The sequence below is a fragment of the Lampetra fluviatilis genome, chromosome 46, assembly GCF_964198595.1.
Source record: "Lampetra fluviatilis chromosome 46, kcLamFluv1.1, whole genome shotgun sequence".
NCBI classification, from domain to species: domain Eukaryota; kingdom Metazoa; phylum Chordata; class Hyperoartia; order Petromyzontiformes; family Petromyzontidae; genus Lampetra; species Lampetra fluviatilis.
The window spans coordinates 3,908,656-3,917,317 of NC_136320.1; the positions used below are offsets into that span (position 1 = coordinate 3,908,656).

Sequence of the window (8,662 nt, forward strand, 5' to 3'; positions counted from 1 at the left end):
CAGCCAAATTCTCTAAACGCGTGTTGCTAAACATGGTTGAATGCAATGCTCCGTTGAAGCGATTATAAAGTTACTCTGGTCTGAGACCACGCGGGGTAAATGGAGTTGATTGGAGTACTATTTCCTTAACATCATCGTCATCATCAGCAACCATGCTCTTTTCACTGCTAACTGAAATCCTCCAGAAGTCGTCGCCATTATTAGACATTAGAAGATCCGAAAACCTGGATTGGAGAAATAAATGCCTTCATATATATACGGGGGGAAATATTCAGACGATAAGCTTCCATATTTCACTTTTCTCTGAGAGGTAATGACTGAAAAGGCCGATCATGGAATGACAGAGCCTGCTACCGCAGTTGTCGCATGGAGAAAATATTAGACATCTGATATTTGATGAAGACACAGTCATTATAACAACCAATGGAAAATAATTACAGGAAATAATTTAACGACTTCATAAAAAAATGACTGCAAAGTTGGGCTCAAGATAAACGTGGACGGACATTATTTGTATTTATGTTAAGTCCATTGCCGCATGTGCCAAGATAACAAACCATAAACCAAGGACAAAACCCCCCGTGTGTATTGCAGGAGAGTAAAATTATTGATATCATGGCGATGGTAAATGTATAACGGAATGGTGCGAAAATTAACTGCCATTCAACAAATATAAAGCATATGCATGCGTGACCTCGCAGGTCAACATTTGCTCACGTGCTGATGTTGGAAAGAGTGATTCATAATGAAGTCGTCACACGTTTTGGATTTCACCGCTTCCCCGTGCGAATTAATGATCCGAAAGCCGTGACGTCCCGATGATGAAAATGTAAATAGCTCGACACGTTTGACCGGTGGCTGACAGATGTAGATACAGTTCATTCCAGCCCTGCCCCCCGTGTGCGCATACACGTGTGCATGTATGTATGGGGAGCGGTAGGCCTTAGGTGACCAGCTCCCTCTTTCCTCTTGAAGACGATCGCTTGTGTTGTGATCGAAGCGTCGTGGTTTTTGTTTTTTATCTTTATTTTTTCTTTTATTTTTTTTTATTACTGGAAGAAACAAGAATAAGTCTACATTGTAGACTGCCAGAACGCTCACCAAGTTTAATAACCATTGCTACAGTTTACATTATAGAATTCCACTACGCTCACCAAGCTTAAAAACCAGGCTACAGTCTACATTATAGACTGCCAGTACACTCACCGAGATTAAGAATCAGGCTACAGTCGACATTATAGACTGCCAGTATGCTCACCGAAGTTAAGAACCAGGCTACAGTCTACATTATAGACTGTCAGTACACTCACTCCGATTAAGAACCAGGCTACAGTCTACATTAATGTTTTTTTTTAATATATTTTTTAATCATTTTTTGTCACTTTATTTTTATTATTCTTTTTCTATCTACGTGACTTTACCTAAAGAACCAAAGAAAAATGGATTGCTTGATTCTAATCAGACAGTTCAACTCTAGAGGTAACCCACATACAAGATAACCCATGCATACGATGAGATAGCACAAACCTGTACATAGGTCAGCAGCCTCGCGGCTGGCACGTTACACGTTGGGCCATTGTTGGCATGCGGTTGTAAACGTTGGATTAACGTGCACCCAAACGCACCATGTCTACCGTTGTATTGCTGACGATTAGCCAAATCAGAGCCCTGAGTCTCGCGCACAACGATGGTACCGCTTCATCCAGTGCGCTGCGTCACAGGGCAACGGTGGCGCTGTAGATTTACACCCGCTGCGTTCTCATGCCTGTAGTGACCCGTGCTCCATCCCCTGCCCAATGACGCACAGAGGCAAGGGGGGGAATTGATATCCGATTCCTGGCTTGCGATAAGCGCGGTTTCACGCGTCGCCTTATTTGCAGGGCAGCCACAGAGCAAGGTTCGTAAATTCCTGTGTTTTCCCTGCACAATGTCTTCGACATTTTTCGTGGCATTGAAACGCCACGCAATTCAAATGTTACCATTATATAATCGCTATGGTAGCTTTGCGCACTCCTACTTTGTGCAGGAGAAGTGTGGCCCTTGTCACCCCAGCGTTTCTCATTGCCCAGTGTTTCTCTACGTTCACCGATTCTCTTCGACCATCATTGCTTGGTCAATGCGTGGACCAAGATTTACAATGGCAGGGTTGAACTGGGCTGATGATGTGCCATGCATGTGAAACCAGGATTCGGTTTTCGTACTTTTTGGCCTGTACAGTTATTAAAATAGCTACACGTTTAGCTTTTGAAACCGCTCTGCATAAATACACCGTGTATCTCAAGTCGGCGCATACATGTCATTATATCCTACGATTCCAGAACGCCATAGGCAATGGAATCGTCTTAATAAACAATTGTGCTTTATTAAAACAACAAGTAGACAACGGGACAGTACGACTGACAACCGCAAAAGTATTGCGAAGGGGAAGTAATAAACATATTCAAACTTTGCAGCAGACAATCTACAACGCAGTATATGACGTGCGCATTGGCCTAATCTTCGCAGTGCCGACGCACACGAGGAGAATGCCTCCTTAGCGGGACAGGCTCGTGCAGAAGGTGGAGCTCAGCTCCGCCACGCAGAGGGGCAATAAATCGGCGCCTGGGGAAAACGCCCCAGCGAGCGGTTCACGCACCACAGAGGGGTTTTTTTTGGCGTCCGTGTCTCCGTTGTGTTCACGGATTTTTTTTGGGGGGGGGAGGGGGGTAGATGAGCTCGGTAAATGCCGAATCACGGTTGTCGACTTGTTGAGCGGAGAAGCTGTGGTGTGGGGGCCTTTCGTAGATTTTTTCACACGGTGACGACAACGATGTCAGACCTGTACGTACAACACACAGCAGAACGCCTTTTCACCGACATCCTATTATCTGCAATTATCCTTAATTGTTTTTAATCCCACGGATAATAGCATTAGAGATGGGCGTCCCACAAATCACCGAGGATATGAGGAGTTTTCCTGCACCGCGTATGCAAATAGAAGTTGGTCATAGGCCAATCTATTACTGGATTGTGGGGCACCAATCATTTTTGTGTAAGTTTCTTGGCTACATCTCTTCAAGCGGGATGTATTGGGTGCTGCGGTGGCAAGATGTTAACTCCCTCACCTGGTGTGCAGGAGGTCGTGGGTTCGATGCCGACCCCTGATGCCTGTATAATTTGGAGTTTGCATGTTCTCCTCGTGGTCATGTGGATTTTTCTCCGGGTCCTCTGGTTTTCCCTTCCACATTCAGAAACGTGCGTTTAGAGTATTTGGTTCCTGTAAATTTCCACACGATGAGTCACTTCGTTGAGCTATCATTTGTGGCCAGGTCACCTCTGAAAAAGAGCTACATAGAAGTGGTCTTGTCCTGTGTGCTCTCGGTAGGGAAGGACTCAGTGCAGTAGCAAGTGGCAGCTGCCTTGACATGAAAAAGCTGGTAGGGCTGCGTGCAAGCCACACGCTCTCTCTGTCTCATGTCAGATTAAACCTCGGCGACAAACAAGTAACATTTTGTAAAACAATACCGAGCGTACAATTTTTGTACATAGCTGTTACGTAACGATCATGGTGGCCGTGTGCGAGAAACCTTCACGAGTAAACAAACACTGGACGCTGTTTTACCAACTTGGTATTTGTCCCACAAAGTTGTGCAAATTGCTGAATTCATAATGTGCAACTGTCATTTGAGATAGTTGGCAGTGTTGTTAGGATTATCTAACTGCATATAGGTTTTTGGGGTTAGATCGTGGAAATATATACAAGTGTCGTTAAAACCCGCCACCACCCGACACAGCCAACTAGTAAGGGTTGTCACGTAAACAGAACGTGCCAATTCGTCACTAGTACAGCACTAGTGTATAGTGTAGTGTATAGTGTAGTATACTAGTACAGCACACCGGTGTGTTGGAGAGCCAAGCCACAACAATTACAATCTGAGTACGACGTTTCGCCAGTAATTACAACTAGCTTCATCAGGCGACAGCCAGATTTGTGGAGAAGTCCACCTGTTTCGTTCCTTATATAGAGGTGTAGATGTGGTGACCACGCGTCTGCAATCTTGCACAATGTGGGGGGGGGGGGGGGTTACTGAGTCAACGTACATTATGTATGTGTATTATGCGAGCCCTTTGATCTTGGCTTTTCTGTCTATTGTGAAATAGCCGTACCAACGGTAATCCCTATTGAAGTATGCTGTGCTTTATAGGCGTGCATTTAAATCATGTACGATTTGATGATTCGCTTCCACGCAACACTAAGGCAGTAGCTATCCGAACGGTTAACATTATTTTTATTTCTTTCAATTTCGATATATTCTCTAATTAGTCTTGGCCAGTAGTAGTTTTGGTGGTGGCGGGTTTTAACGACACATTCATATATTTACGTGATCTAACCCAAAATCCTCTTATGGATATTGGTCGCGAAAAGCCTACGTGTTAAATTATCTAAGTGATTGCTATGATCTGTTAATTGCACATGTCATTATGACTTACATTATTGTAATTAATCTTAATGAAGGGTCATTAGCCAGTAAATTAATTACATTGACGATTGCATTCTGAGATCACGATTATTCGTTCATAGCAACGAGCAGATGTGTTTTGAAGACCACGCAGTGGAAATGTACAACACTTGTGCCAAACATTACCACCACGGAACCTGCTAATTGCGCAATTTTGGAAATTAAATATTTTTGAATCTGGGCCAGTATCTGGTTAGGGTGACCAGCAGTTTACAAATAAGTAATGTATGCTTGAAATGAAAGTTGTGCTGATGAGTTTATGTCAATAATTTAAATTCCACTCGCATTGGGTGAGGGGGGCGGGGGAATCGATGTCCGAGGGTGTTTGACTCAAACAAGCAGCGGGACCCCCTGGGGGTTCACCACCGTTTGTGACCCGGAGCCAGTGGTGGAAATTCCACATTCCCCCTACGGGGTCCAGTCTCTCCATAGGACTATCACTGCACAAAGTGGCACTTATTTTAGGATAGGTTGTTAACCCCTGACAAGATTTGTACATTTTAATCGTGGGGGGTAGTGGTGTAGTGTACTCTGTGCACTGTGGACACTAGACTACTCATCGATACACGCACATATATTTGTTTTTCTTGTGTATCCGATGCTTCAATTGCGTGAAAGTCACGTGTAAAAGCACCCGCCAAATTGAACGTCCCTCGTCTTCCGCAGTTCCAGCTCCATCCTGACCCGGCGTGGTAGAACCTCTAGCCTCGGGGTCCAGACGGTCCCCTTGTTGGCTGCCAAGGATGGCAGCGTCTGATGCATGCGGACGAGCCTACTGAGTCACTTCGACAAGCCGCTGAGTTATATCCCAGACAGACAGGTGGCGGGTGAGACTCTCAGCGGGACAACGGCACACTCGCTGCTAAGTGGGGGGGGGGGGGGAGTTGTGAAATTGATTGTCCCCCCCCGCAACCTCCGATTAGTGGACATCACGGTGGCAAGATGTTAACTTGCTCGCCTCGTTTATAGGAAGTCATGAGTTCGATCCCGACCCCCGATGCCACACACAAGACTCGCATTCACGGCTCTTTTAATTGCACTCACGCCGGATTCGCACGGCACCGAGAGACATCACAGTGCAATTTAACTTGGCTTTCCTTTTACAAAAAATACGAAGACATTTTTTTCACGCTTTTGACACCAATTATGGCCTAATTGGCTGTAATCGAGATGAAGAAATGTCCTTTTAGAATTCCATCATCCGACAGCGAGCGCCGTGTCATGTCATGTCAGGGAGCAGCCTCCTGATAGGCGAGACTGTCGTGACTCAGTCCTTGCGTGCCCCATGTACTCGACCGCACTTAACTCACGCTCGCTGATGGGTGTTTTGCTGCGTGTCGGTCGCCCGTTACACGCCGTTTCAAACACTTTTTCATCCCCGAAAGCTGCGCGAATCTGAAGTTCATTGGCGACTGTGACAAAACTTAAAGCCAACTCGCTGAATGTGATCACCTGGATGAATCAGGGGTGGCCGAGACCCAGGTTTGAACCCAGGCTTTTCGGCGGTTACTGGTTCAGCGCTTCCGACGCGGAATTTATTAGCCTCGCGAGCCACCTGGCACCTCGTAATGGGGCTCTCTGAGACCCATTCATTAGCGACGCCTATCCCCTGCTTTGCTGATGAAAACGTTCTGGCAAAAAAAAGTAAAATGTACAAAATGAGGCACCGAGTAACGCGGCAGCAGCAGCAGCAGCAATAAACACGGTTGGCCATGGTGTAGTGGTCAGAACACCGGGCTTGCAGACCAGACGCCGCCGGTTTGATCTCCCGGCGCGGCAGTTGAACACAACGGTGCAAGTTTCTTACATATTTTTTCGGGCTAGCTTATCGAAGAAAAGACGGTCACTGCATCGCGTCGCTTTCAGATGCGCTTCTGGGGCCGTCTGGAATCCTCTTCCTTCCGATATTAAGAAGCCACTGGAGCTATGCACTGTAAAATCTATATTGAAAACGAATTTCTTTAGAACTCATTTTTGTGTTTGATTTGTTGCCCTTCCCCCGCACGGTGCGAAAGAAGTTCAACATCTCAACCAATCTCCGCCCACCGAACGGTATAAACGTACGTACCACAGTCAATCGTGTGGCGGGGTAAAGTGTGAGTACCCACCTCATCCAAGAGTAGGCAATTTTACAGGTAGGAACAACAGTTCCACACTGCCCACCAGGGATTGTCTGTCGTGCATAGCCCCTCCCAAACATTTAGTACGCTCCCGGATTGGTTGAAGTGCGTCACGTGACCGCGAGCTTTGTCGTGCACGAATGCGCCGTCCAAGCAAGTTCCTATCTGCCCACTCCGAAGGAACGTGTTACCTTTGAAAGGAGCTCTCCTGAGCCACATGTAGTGGAGGTCCTTCCACTAGCGGTGGTGCCAATCAGCACTTGCAGGGCTGCAGCTTTATACCTTATAACGCCCTGAGAATGATTAAGGGCGTTTTATAGATTTTAATTAGTATTACCTTATTCGCTGTCATCCACCAGCGGAATGTGAATTGCCGTTGACGACATCGCACTGGCGGGGCTGCACATGAACGGTGCGGCTCGTTATTGTGGTTCACGTGTTGCTCAGCTGCGTCCTGAACAGGCGAGGGGTGCACGAGTCACTGTGACGCAACTTCGAACAGACTGTTGAGGCAAATGCTGTTAGCAAGTGGCACCTATCAAGGTCGGCATGACACACGAGGGGGTGGGCAGTCAGCACCACGCCCGACCGCCTTTGTCGCCCCAGTGGCGATGTGTACACACCGTGCCAGGTACTCATTTGAGGCCGAGTGGATCTAGGGGAGAAGGCCCAGGACCAGTTCAGATATTCGTCACGAGTGTTGGTGGCCGTGAACGAGAATCGAACTCGGGCCTCCGGATTTGTAGCGTAGCAGCATGCTAACCGCTATACTACCACTCCACATAAATAATACACACACACACATGGAAACTCTACACCGGTGGTCTTTATTCCAAAGCCCGTGGGCCATTGACGGCCCCTGATGGCCTTTAGTGCGGCCCCTGATTTGCACCCCCCGTGACAACACACAAATGTGAAAACACCCCCCATCATCGGGCTTGCTGTCAAACCCCTTCTTCCTAGCGTTGTTCCCGCTGTGGCGCAGGGTCCGCTTTTCGGCATTGTCTTCTCCATTTGGCTCGGTCCAGGGCATCTTCAGGGGATGCGTTGACCGTCTTCATGTCTTCCTTTATTTGATCCATCCATCGCTTCTTCGGACGTCCGCGTGGACGGCGGCCCTCTGGCTCAATACGCATGGCAGTCTTGGCCACTGATGACTCTTCACTTCGCATCACATGGCCGTACCACCGAAGCCTTGCCTCAAGCATCTCGTCCGCAATGGGGGCCACACCAAGTCGCTTCCGAACGTCTTCGTTCATGACACGATCCCATCGAGTGAGTCCGAGGCTCCATCTGAGCATCCTCATCTCCATGGTGTGGAGGGCTTGTTCGTGTACAGTTGTGGCTGGCCAGCACTCGGATCCATAGAGTGCCACCGGTCGGACGATGGTCTTGTGAATTTATCCCTGCAGCCTATCCGGCATTTTCCGATCACAGAGGACTCCGGTGACTTGCCTCCACTTCATCCATGCCGCATTGACTCGTGACCTCACATCAGTCGTGATGCTACCATCTGAGCTGATGGTGGAGCCCAGGTACTTAAAGTCCGTCACTTTCTTCAGATCTTCTCCGTCAATGCTGATGGTGCCGTCGGTTTGGGGGCCACACTCCATATACCCCGTCTTTTTGATGTTGAACCTCATCCCGTTTTCGTCCAAACGTTCCTTCCACAGGCGCGTTTGTCTTTCCACTTCTCTCTCTTCATCTGAGAGGAGGACGTCATCCGCGTAGAGAATTGACCATGGCAGGGGCGTGTGCAGGTCGGCAGTGATCGTGTCCATGCACAGGATAAACAGGAGTGGTGACAGGGCCGATCCTTAGTGCACTCCAACGCTGATGGGAAATGGCGGTGATATGCCCACTGCACACCTGACTGCACTGGTGACGTTCTTGTATAGGAGTTGCACCCAATGCACGTAGGTTTCAGAGACTCCATGCGATCGAAGCGAGTGCCAGATGAGGTCGTGGGGGACCCTGTCAAATGCCTTTTCAAGGTAGAGGAACGACACATGCACAGCTTTGTTCTTCTCTCTGTGCCTCTCC

General features: G+C 47.9%; 1 pseudogene; it reads right to left on the minus strand.

Moving 5' to 3' along the window:
* Window positions 1–7,537: 7,537 nt before the first annotated feature.
* On the minus strand, window positions 7,538–8,400 carry LOC144947599 (uncharacterized; annotated as a pseudogene).
* Window positions 8,401–8,662: the final 262 nt, after the last annotated feature.